A 19,251-nucleotide genomic window follows, 5' to 3' on the forward strand; every position below is an offset into this window, starting at 1 on the left:
TCCAGTCTCCCATCCACTGGTTCACTCCTGAAATGGCCACAATGGCTGGAATTGTGCCTTTCTGAAGCCAGGAGCTTCTTCCATGTCTCCCATGTGGGTGCAGGGGCCCAAGTACCAGAACTGTCATCTGCTGCCTTCCCAGGAGCAAAAGCAGGGAGCTGCATTGGAAATAGAACAGCCAGATGTGGAACCAGTGCCCTTAGGGGATGCCAGCACCACATGTGGCAGCTTTCCTCACTATGCCACAGTGCCAGCTCAGTTCTTCCACTTCTTTACTGAAGAAAAATGGGTCACCTTCACAGATATTGGAAGAGGCAGGTTTTCAGCACAGCACCCGATGCTGCTTGGGACATGCACATCCCTTGTCAGAGTGCCTGGGGTTGAGTTCCTGTCCCACTTCTGATTAATTTTCTTCTGATGTGTACCCTGGGAGGCAGCAGGTGGTACTGGGTGCTGTTGGTTGACTGTTATTCAGGTAAGAGACCCAGAGTGCCTTCATGTCTGCTGACTGTGGCTTGGCTACAACTGGGCTGCTGTGGATATTTGCAGGGTGAACCTGCAAAAGAGATGCATCTTGATCTCTGTCTAAAGATTTTATTTATTTGTCTGAGAGGCACAGTAATATTAAGGGGTGGGGGGTGATCCTGAGATACTCCATCCACTGGAGATGCTCCATCTATTGGTTCCCTTCCCAAATGGTCACACTGGTGAGAGCTGGGCCGATCTGAAGCCATGAGCCAGGATGTTAGGACCTCTCCTTCCTTCCTCTTTCAAATGGGGATGGGATGGGAATAGCAATGGGAGCAGCAGAGCTCAGGCAGCAGCTGTTTGTACTGCAGAAACTGTTAGTAGCCCCAGTTGATGTGTGGGACACTGAGGCCCAGAGCCACCAAGTACCTATCTCATGGTGGGGGTCTGGAATCCATACTCTTAGCTGTCAGCTGAACTTGTAACTGCACCCTCCTGTCAGTGAGGTGGGAGGGAGGAGGAACTGAAGTTGGTATTGCTGGCAAAGTCTCGACACAAAGGAGCTGCTCAGGGATGACAGCTTCCTTGTGGTGTGGCCCTTGTTGTCTGCTGTCAGGTTGTTTCCTGTGTGCTCTGGGGAGCAGTGTTTGTCCCCTGGTAGAGATGAGTTTGGACAAATGTGCAGAGGTGCAAAACTGTTCAAGACGATGGACAGAATCGAGTGCTAAGGGCTGAGCTAAGACCTCCTTGTGTCTTGCTGGTGAAGCCAGGCCCTTGCTTTTCTGGGTGGTGCTTTGTTTTTGATATGTCCCTATGTCTGTACCCAGGATCATTCAGTGCGGTTGTCCGAGGCTTAAAGCATTCAGTCCTTAGGTCTTTATTCCAGGGACTGGAAAATAGGGAGTATGAGAGAGAAGGTTGAATCCTCTGAGCACAGTAGTAATTCCTGTGAGTGGGATGCATGTGCAGTGATAAGGAATTCAGAGAGTGGCTCCTGAGAGGTCCAGCCTTGGTCTTGATAGATATTTGCCCTGAAGGTGGTTTGGTGAATGGGCATCCCAGTGGCAAGGAAAAGATCAAAATGTGAAACCAGGAGAGATAACTTCAGACTCTTTGGGGAGGAAATGAGAGAAAAGCTGAATTTACCTTGTTGCAGAAAGAATTTAAGTCCATGTGTCAGTTTACTCATAATGTGCATTTTCCATGACCTTTTGAAGTCCCTTCATAAAGGAACTGCCAGAAGTAGCTCATACGGATATCTTTCCTTAGTGTGGTGTGTTTATTGCCATCAGTGAACCTGTACTGATGCTTTATTATTCACTAAAGGCCACAGTTTATTCAAATTCCTTAGCTGTACCCACATGTCTCTTTTCTGTACCAACACTACATCCAGAATTTAGTCTCAGACTCTTCATGTTTTTCTTATAGAATCCATTTCCTACTTTGAAAGTTAGACACACCCACTCACATGCACACTGACACACACACACACACACACACACAGTGAGAGAGAGAGAGAGAATGAGATCTCAAGACCTTCTATCTGCTAATTCACTTCCCAGATACAAAGGTGGGGCTGGGCCTGACTGAAGCCAGAAACTCCATCCTGTGCTCCCACATGAATGACAGGAACCCAAGCACTGAGGTCATCACCTGGGCCTCCCAGGGTGCACATGTGCAGGAAGCTGGATCAGAAGCAATGGTGGGACTCTATCTCAGGAAATCCAATATGGAATGGGGGCTTCCCAAGCAGATGGCAAATCTATTGTACTGCAATGCCTATCTCCTTAGACCTGACTTGATTATGATGAGATTGATGTCTTGAGAAGTCCAGGCCACAGATTGATAGGATGCACCTGCACTGGCATGTATGTGGGACTTGGTATTTCCTAGAGATTTCCAGGTTATGCAGCATGGTTTGGGGTTTGATTTGTGTGAGAGAGAGCAAGAAGGAAGACGACAGCATTCCAGGCATGTGGGAAGTGGGCCATAGGAAGGAAGATCTGAGTATGGCTGTTTCCATCTCTTTCTGCAGCTCTCCTAACAAATAAAATGAAAATAAGTTTTTAAAAACTTTGTTAGCTCTTCTTTTAGAAAAGATTGCCCCCTCCCTGGAGTTTTCTCCTCTCTAGCATGTGCACATTGTGCCCCCAGCAGTTGACCTATTACAGTCTGTGTTCCCTACCTACATTTGAGCCCTAGCAGAGGCCTGTGCTCAGTTAAGCTGGGATTCTCTGCATCTGACAGTCAAGGCAATTTCTGAAGGTGTGTTTTGCAAGTGACCTCACTTTTCTGTAGGATACAAGATGAGTTGGTGACTTCAGGTGTTCAGCTTTTGTCTTGTGGCATGGCTGGGAGTGACTGTTGATATGCTTTGTACTTGTGGGTTAAAAGATATAAATCAATTAATCCTTTTTTGGAAAATGGGACTCTAACTTAGCTTGTTTCCCCTGCAAATAGTCTCTTTGCTTCCCCTTTCCTGATCTGAATGGAAGAGCAACAAGGAGGACATCTCCGCATGTTGACAATCAGATCACCCGGGAATCAGTGACATCCTAGAGTTACGGTTGTCCTTGGTTATTGTGGGGCGATGAGTTTTCTTCCTCTGTTCTTCGTGGCCTGTGAGCTTTGATGCCAGATGTGTGCTTTCTGGCTGAGCTGTGAGTGTAGATTTCCCTAAGGGACCAGGTGTGAATGTGTAGAGTGTAGACTGCTGGTGTGTGTGAGGAGTGATCCAGCCAATTGCAGCTCAGAGAGGAGGTGAGAAGTGGTGGCTGCTATAGCCAGGATGACCCTTCCTGTCTCCTCCCTTCCTGGGTTCATTGATCCTGGGCCCCATCCCTTAAGTTCAGCCACAGCTTTTTTTTCCTTCGTTTAGAGATTTATTCATATATTGAAAAGTCTGAGTTACAGAGAGAGAGAAGGAGAGGCAGGGAAAGAGAGTTCTTCCATCCACTGGTTCACTCTCCAGTTGGCTCCTAAGGCTGGAGCTCTACTGATCCAATGCCAGAAGCCAGAGGCTTCTTCCAGGTGTCCCATGTGTGTAGAGGGGCCCAAGGACTTGGGCCATCTTCTACTGTTTTCCCAGGCCATAGCAGAGAGGTGGATCAGAAGTAGAGCTCCCAGGATTTGAACCAGTACCCATATGGGATGCCAGCACTGCAGGCCGCAGCTTCACCCACTATGCCGGCACAGGTGCCGGCCCATCAGCCACAGCTTTTTCTGCTCAGGAGGAGTCATTATGGCCTTTGGCTCCTTCTACTCCCTAGCCCCCAACCCTCCAGCCCCTGTTTCTTGCACCACAGGAACATTTTCCCATAGGATCTGACCTCCTGTCAGCACTCACACAAGCCAGCATTTCTCACACTGGATCTACAGAGCATAGACACAAAAAACAGAACGAGTATGGTGTTTAATATTAAATAAGACTCTTGTGTGGCGAGGAGCCAGCTGGAGGCCATGAAAGGAGCTGCCTGGGAGCAGAGTTGTGCCATGTCCTGGAGGGGAGGGAGGAAGGGTCACGTGGGAGGGTCTATATCCATAGGTGCTGGGAAACTGGGTATGAAGATGCAAGGAAAGATGGGAAGGCCAGGCATAAAACTGCCCCTGGGACCAGCAGGAGGAAAACAGAGGGCAGGAGACGTGGTTGACCTTTCCATGGACTATGCTGGAAACTAGGGGGTGAAGGGTCCATGGCCTCCTCTGGAGGGGGAGTATAGGTTGGTGTTGTGTCCATGGGCTCCTCTGGAGGAGGAGCCTATGGGATTGTGGTATCCATTGGTTCCTCCCTTGGTGGAGCGTAGGAGGGTGTGGTGTCCAGGCACTACTCTGGAGGAGGAGCCTATGGCATTGTGGTGTCCATTGGCTCCTCCTTTGGTGGAGCTTGGGAGGTTGTGGTGTCCAGGGACTCCTCCCATGGGGGAGCACAGGAGGGTGTGGGTCAATAGGCTCCTCCCATGGTGGAATGTTGGGAGTGTGATATCCCTGGGCTCTTCCCGTGGTGGAACATGGGGAGGTGTGGATCCGCCCAAGATGTTTCTTATGGGGGCGTGGTGTCCATCAGTTCTGGTGGCTCATATGGCGGTGTGGTGTCCATCAGTTCTGGTGGCTCATATGGCGGTGTGGTGTCCATCAGTTCTGGTGGCTCATATGGCGGTGTGGTGTCCATCAGTTCTGGTGGCTCATATGGGGGCGTGGTGTCCATCAGTTCTGGTGGCTCATATGGGGGCGTGGTGTCCATGGGCTCCTCCTCCCGAGGTGGAGTGTATGGAGGAGTAGTGTCCATGGCTTCTTCCTGTAGGGGAGCAGAGAGGGATGAGTTGTTTATAGCTCTCTCCTTTCAGGGAACATATGGGGGTGATGTGTCCCTTGATACCCCCCATTGGGGAGTATAGGGGGAGAGATGTCCATGGCTTCCTCCTGTGGAGGAGTATCAGGGGGTAAAGTGTCCATATCCTGGATAATTGGATGATGTACTTTGCAGGTTTGCTTCCTCCGCCTTCCATTGCCGGTTCGTCTGGTAGGATCAGGCGTGCTCAGTACAGGTCCTAGAAAGGAAAAGGCAGGAAGGATGTGAACTGCTGTGCACCTGGGTGACCTCAGCATCACCTCCCAAAGTGCTTTTGCTTTCTGTTACAAATGTATTATGTGTAAAGGTTGAGTTGGGGAGTGAGAAAACCAAAAGAGAGCTTCCATCTTCTGACTTGACCCTGAAATGGCCACCACAACTGGCACGGTAGCTGGCCAGACAGGGGCCTGGCACTTCACCAGTGCCTTCCAAAATGGCCACATACTTGAGCCATGTTCTACTGCCTTCCCAGGTACATTAGCAGGCAGCTGGGTTGGAAGTGCAGCAGCTGGGACTCAACCCAGCACTCCTTTGGGATGCTGGTGTTGCAGGCAGTGGCTGAGCCCACTGCACCACAGCACTGCACACACACGTGCTCCCCGCACTTCTACCACACCTCCCCTACAAGGCTTTCAGATTTCCATGATGATCAGGTTACCTAGCCTACGGGGTGGTGGCATCCTGGCCTTACCGATGTTCACTCTGTTGGAGCACACGCGTTGTCGAGTCTGAAGCCCGCAGAGAGTGGTCAGCAGTGCCACGATGGCCCTGAGTTTTCTTATCATCAGACTGGATTGTCTGACTTTTGGTCTGTAAGACCTATGGTATTTTGCCCGTGGACCAACTGGTCCAGGGCCAGAGGCGGGAGTGTGACCCCGACCTGGGCCTGGGGGCCCCTTAGGTCGGTGGTCAGCCCCCATTGCTGGGGCAGGTGAGGGGGGCAAAATTTGCTCCCCAAAGTTTTTGAAAAGAAGCTGGTGAGTCTCTATGCTATGAAGACTTCCCAAAGCACTTTTGGCTGCTATCGCTCCGAAGGGCTAAAGCCAAAATGCCACATCTGCAGAACCTTAGTGGTCACAGAATGGGCACGTGTCACAGAACCTGCTGCTAGGGGTGCGCATCATAGAGAGCAGGCCCTGGAGATGGGTGTGTCCAGGACCCAGGCTAGGGGTGGAGTTTGCCAAGATGGCCTTAGGAGTGGCACATTGTGCAGATGACATGGGAGGAAGTGGCCCCAGCAAAGGCTGCCGATCCCCTCTGGACTCTTGTGTCCCTCCAGGCTCTTACTGAGGGCAGAGGGTGTCTGTATTGAGCATCATGAGCTGTTGGTAGTGCAGTGGCCCCCTCAGTGCTTTTCCAGGGCCTAGAGCCCTCAGGGCACTGGGCAGGACCCATTGCCCGATCCCTGACCCTCAGGTGGGTGAGTGCTAGGAGCGGTCTCTTGGCAAGCAGGTCCTGTAGGCTATGGCCGCATTGGTGTCACCCAGTGTGGGTCCTCCTTCCCTTGTCCTGGAAACACTGAGGAGAGAGCCCTCAGGGCAGAAATGCATGTGCCCCTCAGAGCCTGAGGTGCTGGCAGCATAGTTTTGGGCCAGGTAGGCTGGGAGAGACATGCTGACCATATAACTGAGATTCCATTCCTGCGAGTTCTCTGGGGAAACGCCAAGTTGGATTTCCACAAAGACCTGTTTATCAATCTGTTGCTGCTCCATTCCCAGATCTAGATCCTGAGGTGACCCAACTTCATCCTCTTATTTAAAAAAAATTTTTTTTTAATTTATTTGAATGACAGAATTAGAGAATGATCCTCCATCTGCCAGTTCTCTCCCCATGTTGCCACCACAGTCAGGGCAGGTCAGGAGAAAGCCAGGAGCTTCCTCCATGTCTCTCACATGTACAGGGGTGCAGGGACTTGGGCCATCCTCTGATGCTTTCTCAGGCATATTAGCAGGGAGCTGCAAGTGCCTCAGGGTGTGGGATCGCACATTGCACCATGATGCCGGCCCACATCCAGCTTTTCTAGAGCGTGTCTTCGTGTTTCAGTTGTTCTGGGCATAGCACTGTGGGTCCTGTTGCTTTTCCCATCTGATTAGAGTCCCTTTTCTTCCTGTTCGGCAGAGTAATGAAACCTTAGGGCCGCACGATTCTTTGACCTTCTGCTCTGTTGTGACTGTTCCCCTTGGTGTGACCTTTGTACAAACAGAGCCTCACCCTCTGAGTCTGTGCTTTCTGTTTTGGGTTCTGCAGATGTCGTTTAGAGAATTTAAGGGCGAAAACACAGCCAGCAGTGATTTAAATCCTTAACGTTTCTCCTGCTCTTCATTACTCCTGATGTACCAGACTTCCTGTGGGCAGGATTTCACTTTAGCCTGAAGAATTCCATTCACTTGGTGCTATTTTGATGGCAAGTGGTCTTCTGATGACTGCTCTTAGTATTCCTTCTCCACCACCCTTCCTTTTTCTGCATAGGGGGCTGAGATCCTTCAGGGTGTCTTGGTTCCCTCAAGAATCCTGGGAGATCTTTTCTTTCTGCACTTGGAGGACAGGGTTCTAGTATCCTGTGGACTTTGTGTTTTCTGATGAGAAGTCAAACCCTCTCATGTGGGTATTCCCTTGTTGGGAGTGTGCCATTGGCTCTGATTTCAAGATTCTCCCCCCCCCCTTTTTTTTGTGGATTGTTCACATGTCCCTGTAATGCTTCTGAGCTACTTGGATTGTATTCCTAAAAGGATGATCTTCCTGGCCATTGGATTCTTTATAGATTTTGTTGTTCACTGCTCCCCCATTTCTCCCCCCCCCCCATTTCAGGCTCCCAAACATTAGGACTCTTGCTCTGGTTCACACATCTCTGAGGCTCCATTCATTTAGCTTCCAGCTTCTTCCCTTCTCTTTGTTCTTCAACTTGTACCTTTCTGTTGATTGGCATGTAATCTGATCCTTCCTCTTTTTCTACACTCTGGCCCTGATTCAATCCATTGCATTTTTTTTTGACAGGCAGAGTAGACAGTGAGAGAGAGAAAGAGACAGAGAGAAAGGTCTTCCATTTGCCCTTGGTTCACCCTCCAATGGCTGCCATGGCTGGCGCCCTACGCATCGTGGTGATCCAAATCCAGGAGCTAGGTGCTTCTCCTAGTCTCCCATTGGGTGCAGGGCCCAAGGACCTGGGCCATCCTACACTGCACTTCCGGGCCATAGAAGAGAGCTGGCCTGGAAGAGCGGCAACTGGGACAGAATCAGGCACCCTGACTGCGACTAGAACCCGGTGTGCCAGCACCACAAAGTGGAGGATTAGCCTGTTGAGCCACAGCGCCATCCCATCCATTGCAGTTTGATAGGTATGTTGTACGTTCAGGCCTGACATTTCCAACTTGTGTTTTTCATGTAATTCTTCGTCTGCTCGGAACACTTTCTTCCATCAATTTCAAGAGCATTTGCCTTTCCTTCTTTGGAAATGGTTAGAGGAGATGCTGTCCCTAGTCATTCCTCTATGAGGACAGGTTCAGTGCCAATCAGTGGTCTTTTTCTTTGAGAGCTGATCAGACTGTCCTAGTCATCTCTATGTTTTGTTGTGTACTGCTCCGTGGCATTCTGGACAGTGTGGGAGACTAAAAACTCTCAGGAGGTTGCTCATTTTCCTTCTCCGTTGCTCTGTGAAGCAAACCACATAGTGTACATCTAACTGATCTTGGTGTTTTGGCTCATGTCCTACAGTGGTGCACCTTTGTGCAGTTTTCAACTCATTTTCATGGAGCTGTGTCCACTGAGACCTTGTACCCTCAGAGGTCACCTGGAAGTCAATTGCTTGGTTGCGTGGGAGCTCAGTTCCACAGTCTTTCCTCCCCTAGGGCGTGGCCTGTGTATGTGCAGTCAGAGGGATCTCACATCTTGTGCTGATTCATCTGCAGACTATTTGTCCCCTGCAGCTCTCTGATGTGCACAGTTCTCCTGACATTTGCAAGTGCCGCTCTTCCATGTTCTTCTCAGTGGTGTTTACCCTCGTGCCGTGGTCCAGATCCACCGACAAGAATACCTGTGAGGTGAGATTGTTTGAGGAAAGATCGCTGGAGACTTTCCTCCTCTTCCTTGGAGAATGCCATTGTTTCTAATTTGTTTAAGCAGAAATAGAGTAATTTCCAAGGTTTTCCCTTCACTTCTGCAGAGACCGAGGACAGCTTTGTCAGTGAAGGGAGAGGAACAAAACAAATGGGTATAACATTCCTATTCCCCATCAGTTTTATGTTGACTGCAGCCCCGGTCAGGAAGACCCTCCCTTTATCTCCATGACAGGCTGGCCTGTCAGCCTGGCAGGTCCATGGTTCTTTGGCCTCTGTGTTCCCTGTGCACAGCTGAGTTTGCCAGCCATGGAGAGAACCCCAGGGGAGGGCCAAGTGTGTCCACATTTCAGTCATGTCCATGTTCCCTATCATGACTGGTTTGTAATCTCTGGAGTTAGTGATGACTGTACTTAGTGGAGAATAGAAATGATCAACCTGACACTCCTCAAGGAAGCACAGAAGTTGATATTGAGCATGAGCCTGTCCCAGTGTCATTCCTTGCCCCTTTGAATGCATTGGGCTGATCCCTGCAGGCTCCCGTTCCCCATGGATGCATCTCAGTTTTTTCTCTCTGCTGTTAGCCCTGATGTGTCCCAGGAGAGTGTACAGTTCATATGTAGTCATCCAGGGGAAGGAGCTGTGACTGGATAGACATGGAGCAGCCCTTACTGTGTATAGATGATGGCTGGCAACAGGAAAGGAGTCAGCTGGTTGGGGGGATAACAGGAAGTTCAACTATGTTACTGTTGCATGTGAATTGTTTCCCATTTAAATAATGGATCATTTGAGCCAACAAAAACCTTATTCCTGCTAATCACTGATCAGCCATAGGACTGAGGTGATCCATAAGAGAGAAATGATGGTTGGACGTGTTCTCCCTCATTTTAGACCTGGTACATCGTAATTGCTGAGCAAACCTGATGATGATCCAACTTTGTGGAACCATGATTCTAAATTGTTTTGGTAAAGCAAGTGGTAATTCATTTCCTGAATTCCTTCAGAGTGGATATTAGTAACACTTTTCTTACAGATGTTAATTATTTGAAAGGCAGAGATACAGAGAGAGAAGGAAAGAGACTTTCCATCCTCTAGTTCACCCCTAGATGGCTGCAATGGCTGGGGTTTGGCCAGGCTGAAGTCCAGAGCCAGGAGCTTCATCCTGGTCTGCCATGTGGGTGCAGGGGCCCAAGTACCTGAGCTGTCTTCTGCTGCTTTTCCCAGGCCATTCACAGGAAACTGGATCAGAAGTGCAGCAGCCAGGACTCAAACCATATGTGATGCAGACCCTACCATGTGGAGGCTTTACTTTTTATGCGAAAGCACCATCAGCTATTAATAACTTTTGTACAAGAAATACAAATAAAATGAGCATGAAGAGAAAATAATCACTCAGTTTGGGCCATCTAGGAAGCCAGAAAATAGTTTGATTAGGACAGTGTAACAAAGAGTTATTAAGTTATGATAGAAGAGTAACTCTCTTGTATAGAGAATTCCAATAGGTGTCCTAGGGCTCAGGAAGAGCACCTAAGGAAGTAAACATTTGTAGGGGTCCCACTCCCCAAGGATGGGCTTCAGAACTCACAGGTTGCTGTTGATCCTAGCAGACAGTGGACAAGTGTTTGTATGACTGAGTGCAGATTTGGTGCACTCTCACTGGGCTGAAGACAGCCATCTGAGGTCTGTCTCCCTCTCTCCTCAACTCTGTCTCCCTGCACACACCTCATGTGTGTTTTCCTTTGGTTTTTCTAAAAGATGTATTTGTTTGTTTGAAAGAGTTACATGGAGGGAGAAGGAGAGACAGAAAGAGACAGAGAGAGAGAGGGAGAGAGAGAAATAGAGAGAAAGGGTGAGAGGGTGAGAGAGAGGAAGGTTGAGAGAGGGAGAGAGAGGGAGAGAGAGAGGGAGAGGAAGATGAAGAGAGAGAGAGAGAGAGAGTCTTCCAGGCACTGGTTCACTCCCCAGTTGGCTGCCATGGCCGGAGCTACACCAATGCAAAGCAAAGACCATGAGCCAGGATCCTGGTGATTTTTCTGGGTCTCCCACGTTGTTTGTTGCAGAAGCCCCAAAACTTGGGTCTTCTTCCACTGCTCTCTCAAGCTATAGCAGAGGGCTGGATCAGAATTGGAGCAGCCAGGACTTGAACCAGCATGCATATGGGATGCTGGTACTGCAGGCAGTGGCACTTTACCGGCTATGCCACAGCACCAGCCCCTTTCCTATGGGTTTTGATTCAGTCGTGTGTTTTGAGAAGTATTTTTTTTTTAAGAAACACGAATGGATTTAAGTATTTCAAACTCTCTCTGAGGTTGATATTATTATTACGACCATGTATGTCACAGGTAATGGAAGATAAGTCTAAGGTGGCAAAGAGAAATCTCTGGTGACTGCTCTTCAGGCTTGGACTGTGGGACTTTGGACAAGTGAGGGAAAGCCCCTGTGTGCTTTATTTCCTCACTTGTGCAGGATGGTGGACAAAAGAGACAATGTGTAGTTGTGGTTCCTGGGTGTGGCTCAGACTGGGGCTGTCATGGTGTGCTAGAAATGTGGAGAGAGTGATAGAGAGGAGGCCAGGTGATGCTGGGAGGGTGTGAAGGGATCAAGGATGACTTGGGGAGTCAACAGTACAGGGTTGAACTCTGGGAATTAGCAGAGTCCAGGGCTCAGTGGGGGAAGCTCTACATCAGAGGAGGGGTGGCCCTGGCCTCTTTCTCCACCCCTAACTCATACTTGCCTGCATTTCCCATCTCATCACTCAGCCTGGCCAGAGTGGGCACTAGGGAGAGCATGGCATGGGGGTAGACCCAGTTCATGCTCTCACAAGTGGGTTTGCTGGGTTCACCCTCTGTCTCAGGTGGGGCCTGGGGCAAAGCCTGGTCACAAGGCCTGGCAAGCAGACTCCTTCAGAGTGGCTTTGCTTTGGAGGTGACCCGGAGGTTCTCAGTAATGACTTCCATAGGTTCAACTCAGACACCTGATCCTGTGAGTGGGGCTGACTCAGGCAGATATAGGGGGAGTTTGCAGGATGCAATAATCATCTGTGGATGAATAGTATTTTCTTGAGTCTCTTGGTTCTTTGTGACCTGATTAGAAAATGTCATCACCTGTGTCCTCCTGGGGGAATGTTGTCCACATGTATGTGGGACACTACCCACTGTGTCTATGTTTTATAATGTCTGTATAGTACACTTGTTTTTATTTTTAACTTTTATTTAATGAATATTAATTTCCAAAGTACAGCTTATGGATTACAATGGCTTCCCCCCCATAACGTCCCTCCCACCCGCAACCCTCCCCTCTCCCACTCCCTCTCCCCTTCCATTCACATCAAGATTCATTTTCGATTCTCTTTATATACAGAAGATCAGTTTAGCATACATTAAGTAAAGATTTCAACAATTTGCTCCCACACAGAAACATAAAGTGAAAAATAATAGATGATTTTTTGAATGATGATGAAATCAGATCAGACCTATTGTCATGTTTAATCCCAGTGAGAGTCAAGTTGGGAATTGATAATTTCTTCTTCTTTTTTTTTTTTTTTTACAGAAGATCAGTTTAGTATACATTAAGTAAAGATTTCAACAGTTTGCACCCCCATAGGAACACAAAGCGAAATATACTGTTTGAGTACTCATTATAGCATTAAGTCTCAATGTACAGCACATTAAGGACAGAGATCCTACATGAGGAGCGAGTGCACAGTGACTCCTGTTGTTGACTTTACAAATTGACACTCCTGTTTATGGCATCAGTAATCTCCCTATGCTCCAGTCATGAGTTTCCAAGGCTATGGAAACCCCTTGAGTTCTCCGACTCTTATCTTGTTTAGACAAGGTCATAGTCAAAGTGGAGGTTCTCTCCTCCCTTCAGAGAAAGGTACCTCCTTCTTTGAAGACCTGTTCTTTCCACTGGGATCTCACTCACAGAGATCTTTCATTTAGGTTTTTTTTTGCCATAGTGTCTTGGCTTTCCATGCCTGAAATGCTCTCATGGGCTTTTCAGCCAGATCGGAATGCCTTTAGGGCTGATTCTGAGGCCAGAGTGCTGTTTAGGACATCCGTCATTCTATGAGTCTGCTGAGTATCTCGCTTCCCATGTTGGATCACTCTCCCCTTTATTTATTCTATCGGTTAGTATTAGGAGGTACTAGACTTGTTTATGTGATCCCTTTGACTCTTAGTCCTTTCATTATGATCAATTGTGAACTGAAATTGATCACTTGGACTGGTGAGATGGCATTGGCACATGCCACCTTGATGGGATTGAATTGGAGTCCCCTGGTATGTTTCTAACTCTACCATTTGGGGCAAGTCAGCTTGAGCATGTCCCAAATTGTACATCTCTTCCCTCTCTTATTCCCACTCTTATGTTTAACAGGGATCACATTTCAGTTAAATTTCAACACTTAAGAATAACTGTGTATTAATTACAGAATTAAACCAGTCATATTAAGTAGAGCAGACAAAAAAACTACTAAGAGGGATAATGTATTAAGTTGTTCATTAACAGTCAGGGCTATGCTGATCAAGTCACCATTTCTCATAGTGTCCATTTCACTTCAACAGGTTTCCTTTTTGGTGTTCAGTCAGTTGTCACCAATCAGGGAGAACATATGGTATGTGTCCCTTTGGGACTGGCTTATTTCACTCAGCATGATGTGTTCCAGTTTCCTCCATTTTGTTGCAAATGACTGGATTTCATTGTTTCTTACTGTGGTATAGTATTCTAAAGAGTACATATCCCATAATTTCTTTATCCAGTCTACCATTGATGGGCATTTTGGTTGGAGGCAAGATAGCGGAATAGTGAGGGCGCGCAACGATAGTCCGGGTAAATTTAGTTTAATAAAAGCGGAGTTACAGTAGCCTCAGACAAAGGATCAGGAAAAAATTGCAGAGGAAACTCTTTCGGAGCTATTCGCTGTGACCCAAAGGACCTACTGGGAGAGCAGGGTCGTCCACCACGCGGAAGCTGAACTGCGGGAGCCGCAGAGTCTGAGTGCCAGTGTGGGAAGGGGAGTCTATGTGACAAAGACACCAGCGGGGAGAGGAGGGATGCTAAGGGCTCTGAGTCCACACATTGGCGCTGGAAGCGAAGCCTTGCAGTATTACTTACCTCCTGAACAAAAAATAAAATAAAATAAAATAAAATAAAATAAAATAAAATAAATAAATAAATAAAGAGAGATTTACCACGCATAACCTGAGGGTGTCACCTTTAAACACCCTTAACCAGGAAGAACCAAGCAGAGCTCTCAGGCCACACCCATCTCAAGCCTCCAAGGCTCCTCCAACAGCAGGCAGTCCACTTAACACGGACATAGTATAATAATAATAAAAAAAACCTCACAGTGAGGGAAACAGAATTAACCATGCCAAGCAATAAACACAGAAATCGACGGAACAAGATCAATGATGACATTATGATGCTTCCAAAAAACAAAACACCCCAAGCCAAGATTATGAAGATGATGAGATAGAAGAAATGCAAGATATGGATTTCAAAAAATTTATGATAAGAACATTTAGAAGTTTTCAAAAGCAAATCCTTGAACTACAGAAATCCTTATTGGACAGGATTGAAAATCTCTCTCGTGAAAATGAAATTTTAAGGAAGAATCAAAATGAAACGCAGAAACTAGTAGAGCAGGAAAGTGTGATAGTGAAGAGAAATCAAAATGAAATGAAGAGCTCAATAGATCAAATGACAAACACATTAGAGAGCCTTAAAAACAGAATGGGTGAAGCAGAAGAGAGAATATCGGACTTAGAAGACAGAGAACGGGAAAGGATACAGTCAAACCAAAGAAAAGAAGAGGAAATTAGAAATCTAAAAAATATTGTTGGGAATCTACAGGATACTATTAAAAAAACCAACATTCGGGTTCTAGGAGTTCCTGAAGGCATGGAGAGAGAGAAAGGATTAGAAGGCCTTTTTAGTGAGATACTAGCAGGGAACTTTCCAGGTTTGGAGAAGGACAGAGACATCCTAGTACAGGAAGCTCATAGAACCCCCAATAAACATGACCAAAAGAGATTCTCACCACGACACGTTGTAATTAAACTCACCACAGTGAAGCATAAAGCAAAGATCCTAAAATGTGCAAGAGAGAAATGTCAGATTACTCTCAGAGGATCTCCAATCAGACTCACAGCAGACTTCTCATCAGAAACACTACAGGCTAGGAGGGAATGGCGAGACATAGCACAGGTGCTAAGAGAGAAAAATTTCCAGCCCAGAATATTATATCCTTCTAAGCTCTCATTTGTGAATGAAGGTGAAATAAAGACCTTTCATAGCAAACAGAAATTGAAAGACTTTGTGGCCACTTGTCTGGCCCTGCAAAAGATACTTAGAGATGTGCTACACTCAGAAACACAGAAACACGGCCATCAATATGAAAGAAGGGAAAGGAAGAACACCTACCAGTAAAAGAGCATGGGAAACTGAAAGCATATACTCGAAAATATCTCTGGGAAAATGGCAGGGCAAAGTCACTATGTATCAATAGTCACATTAAACGTGAATGGCCTGAACTGTCCAGTTAAAAGACACAGACTGGCTGATTGGCTTAAGGAACACAACCCAACTATTTGTTGCCTACAAGAAACACATCTCTCTAACAAAGATGCATGCAGACTGAAAGTGAAAGGTTGGAAAAAGATATTCAATGCCACCAGAAACCAAAAAAAAGCAGGTGTAGCCATATTAATATCAGACAAAATAAACTTTAATACAAAAACTGTTAAGAGAGACAAAGAGGGGCACTATATAAGGATTAAGGGTTCAATTCAACAGGAAGATGTAACTATTATAAATGTATATGCACCTAATTACAGGGCACCGGTCTATTTAAAAGATATGTTAAGGGACTTAAAGGGAGACTTAGATTCCAATACAACAGAAAGGTACCAAATAAATGAGCTTTCAGCGCATCTCAAGGACCTAGAAAATTTGCAGCAAACCAGACCCAAACCTAGTAGGAGAAGAGAAATAATTAAAATCAGAGAAGAAATTAACAGGATTGAATCCAAAAAAAATTACAAAAAATCAGCCAAGCGAAGAGCTGGTTTTCTGAAAAAATAAACAAAATTGACACCCCATTGGCCCAACTAACTAAAAAAAGAAGTGAAAAGACCCAAATCAATAAAATCAGAGATGTATAGTACACTTGTGCAGTGCACTGTGATGTGTCCCAAGAGGTGCATAGTGATGGATTTAGTGATAGCAGTGGTCAAGTGATGCCAGTGACGGTAATACAGTGACCCAGAGATACACCAAGAGATACAGTCATATCTGGTGATATGTCAATATACAGTGACATACAATAGTGACATACAGAGACAGGTAGAGTGGTATAGAGTGTCAGAGCAATATTTAGTGACAGATGGTGATGTACAGTGACAAATATAGGTGTATAGTGATATATAGTGAGAGATACAGTAATACATAGGGCAGATATGGTGATGCATAGTGGCAGATATAGTGATGTGTAGTGATATAGTGATACATAAGGACAGATACGGTGATACACAGTGACAGTGATACATAGAGACAGAGTGATATATAGTGAAATCAAATGTATGGTGGCAGATATGGTGATAAACAGATATGGCCAATATAGCCCTATACTGACATATTGTGATAGTGATATACAGTAGTTGGTGGAGTACAGTGTGGAAGATGTTGATACAGTAGTGTGGTGCCACAGTGATATTTTAGAGTGACATAGTAAAAGACACAGATATCGGTGTATCCACGGGTGACATGTGAGTGTTGGTGTGTGGTGTTTTGTGCACAACATTCCTTGTTGCTCTGTTCTTGCACGTTTTGGCACAGAGTTGTCTTACACCTGAGAGTGTCCATCAGGAATAAGGATTGGCTGTCTTTGGGGATGACTAATTCTCTAAGGTCTCAGGATTCATGAATATGCACACCACTTGCTGCATTGTGAAGTCTCCTCAGGGCTGGTGTTTGGGACAGTAGTTGCACTGCCACTTGGGACACCCACGTCCTGTATCATAGTGCCTGGATTTGATTCCTGACTCTGCTTTTGATTCCAGCTTCCAGCTACTGTGACTGCTGGGAGGCTGCAGGTCATGGTGCAACTGCCAGGGTCCCTGATACCCTTGTGGAAGACCTGGATTCAGTTCCTGGGTCCTGGAATCACTCTGCCCCATCTCTTCCTGAGGTGAGCTTTTAGGGAGTGAACCAGCTGAAGAGAAATCTCTCTCACTCTTGTCACTCTGCCTTTAAAACAAATAATTTAAATTTTGAATTTATTTTAGTTTCATTGTTGACATTTCTAAAGTATAGGCAAAAGGGAATCTCATATTTAAAAATAGTGCAAAGCTGGGGCTGGCTTTGTGGCACAGCAGGGAAAGCCACCACCTGCAATGCCAGAATCCCATATGGGGGTTGGTTTATGCCCTCCCAGCTGCTCCACTTCCAATCCAGTTCCCTGCTTATGGCCTGGGAAAAGCAGTGGAAGATGGCCCAAGTGCTAGGGCCTCTGCCACCCACATCAGGGACATGGATGAACTCCTGGATCCCGATTTCAACCTAGCACAGTCCTGGCCATTGTTGCCATCTAGGGAGTGAACCAGTGGGTTTAAGATAGATCTCTCTCTCCCCTCTCACTCCATACCCCTTAACTGTGGGAATTCTCTCTCACCCTGTCTCTGTCTGTTTCCTCTCTCTCTCTCTGTCATCACCCTGGTTTAAAACAAATAACATAAATAGAAAACTTAAAATCCATTCTTTATGTACATTTACAAAGCATAGGCAAAATGGATAATCATATTTAAAGTATGTGCATAGTGGCCATGGGGCCCTGTGGACTGTGGAGGTGACACCTCCAGGGCAGAGCACTGAGAACTTTGGTGGGTGACACAGGGAACTTGCCCTGGACCTGTGATGTGGAGGTCACTGAAAATGTGTCAGCGTCCCAGGGGTGGGAAGTTGAACAACCCTGGATGAGTCATTCAAGCCCGTTGTGTCCCAGAAGTTCTTTGCCTCTGGGTGCATCATGCGATGTCTCTGGGATGGGCTTGGAGGGGATGACCTTCTGTGGGACCGGAGCCTGGAAGCAGTGCATCTCCCTGCATTTCTTGTTCTCTTTCTTCCTAGAAACATTTACAACTGTGGAGTATGGAGCTCTTGGAATGAAAGAGAATGTGTTGATAGTGTTAGCCTAACCCGTGGCGTGGGGCCTGTTGCATGGCTGAGTGACAGGGGGAAAGTCTCTGTGAGGCTGTGATGTGTGTGAGCTGCCCCCTTTCTTACCATCGTCCTTGGTGTAAGGATCAAGTTAATGTCACAGTTCCCCACGTGCATTCCATTGTCTCAAGGAGTCAGCAAGTTGTCTAGAAAAACACTTTTCCCCCCTATAATCCCATGTCTTCAGTGGAGTATAAATCTTTTCCAGGAATAGGTGGTGTGGAGGGATCTGCATGCATCTCAGTTTTTGCTGTGGTTTATAGCAAATGCTGTATGATGTCTGTTTCCTTTCCATTTAAGTGGCTCCTGTTAACGTCAGTAATTAGAGAATTTTTTTTTTGTTGAAGTGTCCCATGAGTTGTTTGCTAAAGGGTGAGGTACAATAAAACTGTGTGACTTTTGAGATGAAAAATTTCAGTGTCACTTGTCAGTTATTTAAGAAAATTATAAGGTATTCAGCCATAACTCATGTCAACAGCTTCAGGTGGTCACTGACATCATTACATGAGAGTGCTAATTGTTAAATTAACAACAGGAAACACTGTACACTAACTCTCATGCAGGTCTGCTGTCCTCAATGAGTTGAATTATGAGAGTTAACTGTAAAACTACTTCTTCAATAGTTTGTGTCTGTGTGTTTGTGTGTGTACATGCAAATTGTTGAAATCTTTTACTTAGCAGAGTATTGGTCTTCTGTGTACAAAGTTAATTGAAAATGAATCTTAATGGGGAATGGGATTGGGAAGTGGAGTGGGAGAACGGGAAACGTGGGAGTGTTGGTGGTAGGATTGCAATTAGGTGGTAAGAATAACTATGTTCCTAAAGTTGTATATTTGAAACTTGTATTCCTTTAAAAAAAGTAAATAAAGTTTTTTAAGGAAGTATTCAGCCATGCAGGAGCCAGAAAAAAATATACACAGAGTAATCTTGAGGTGCTCCCATACTTGCTCTGGGATCTGATTAGTCATGAGAGTGTATTCTATGTAGATTGACTTATTATATTTTCAACTGGGCTGTGTCCAGTTAGTAGCTCAGATCAGAGCTTAATCCAGATCTCCCACATGGGTGTCAGGCACCTAACTACCTGACCATCCCTCACACTCTCCTATGACCCACACTAACTTTTTTTTTTGATTAAGTTTATTGATTTATTTGAAAGAG

At 46.3% G+C, this 19,251-nt stretch overlaps 1 long non-coding RNA gene across 1 annotated transcript in view; it reads left to right on the forward strand.

Moving 5' to 3' along the window:
- Positions 1-19,251, forward strand: part of LOC149119904 (uncharacterized) — a 76,960-nt gene that overhangs the window by 23,074 nt on the left and 34,635 nt on the right. The window lies entirely within an intron of this gene.

Source organism: Oryctolagus cuniculus, chromosome 21, assembly GCF_051225735.1.
Source record: "Oryctolagus cuniculus isolate XC-2025 breed Fujian yellow rabbit chromosome 21, ASM5122573v1, whole genome shotgun sequence".
In the NCBI taxonomy this organism is placed as follows: Eukaryota; Metazoa; Chordata; class Mammalia; order Lagomorpha; family Leporidae; genus Oryctolagus; species Oryctolagus cuniculus.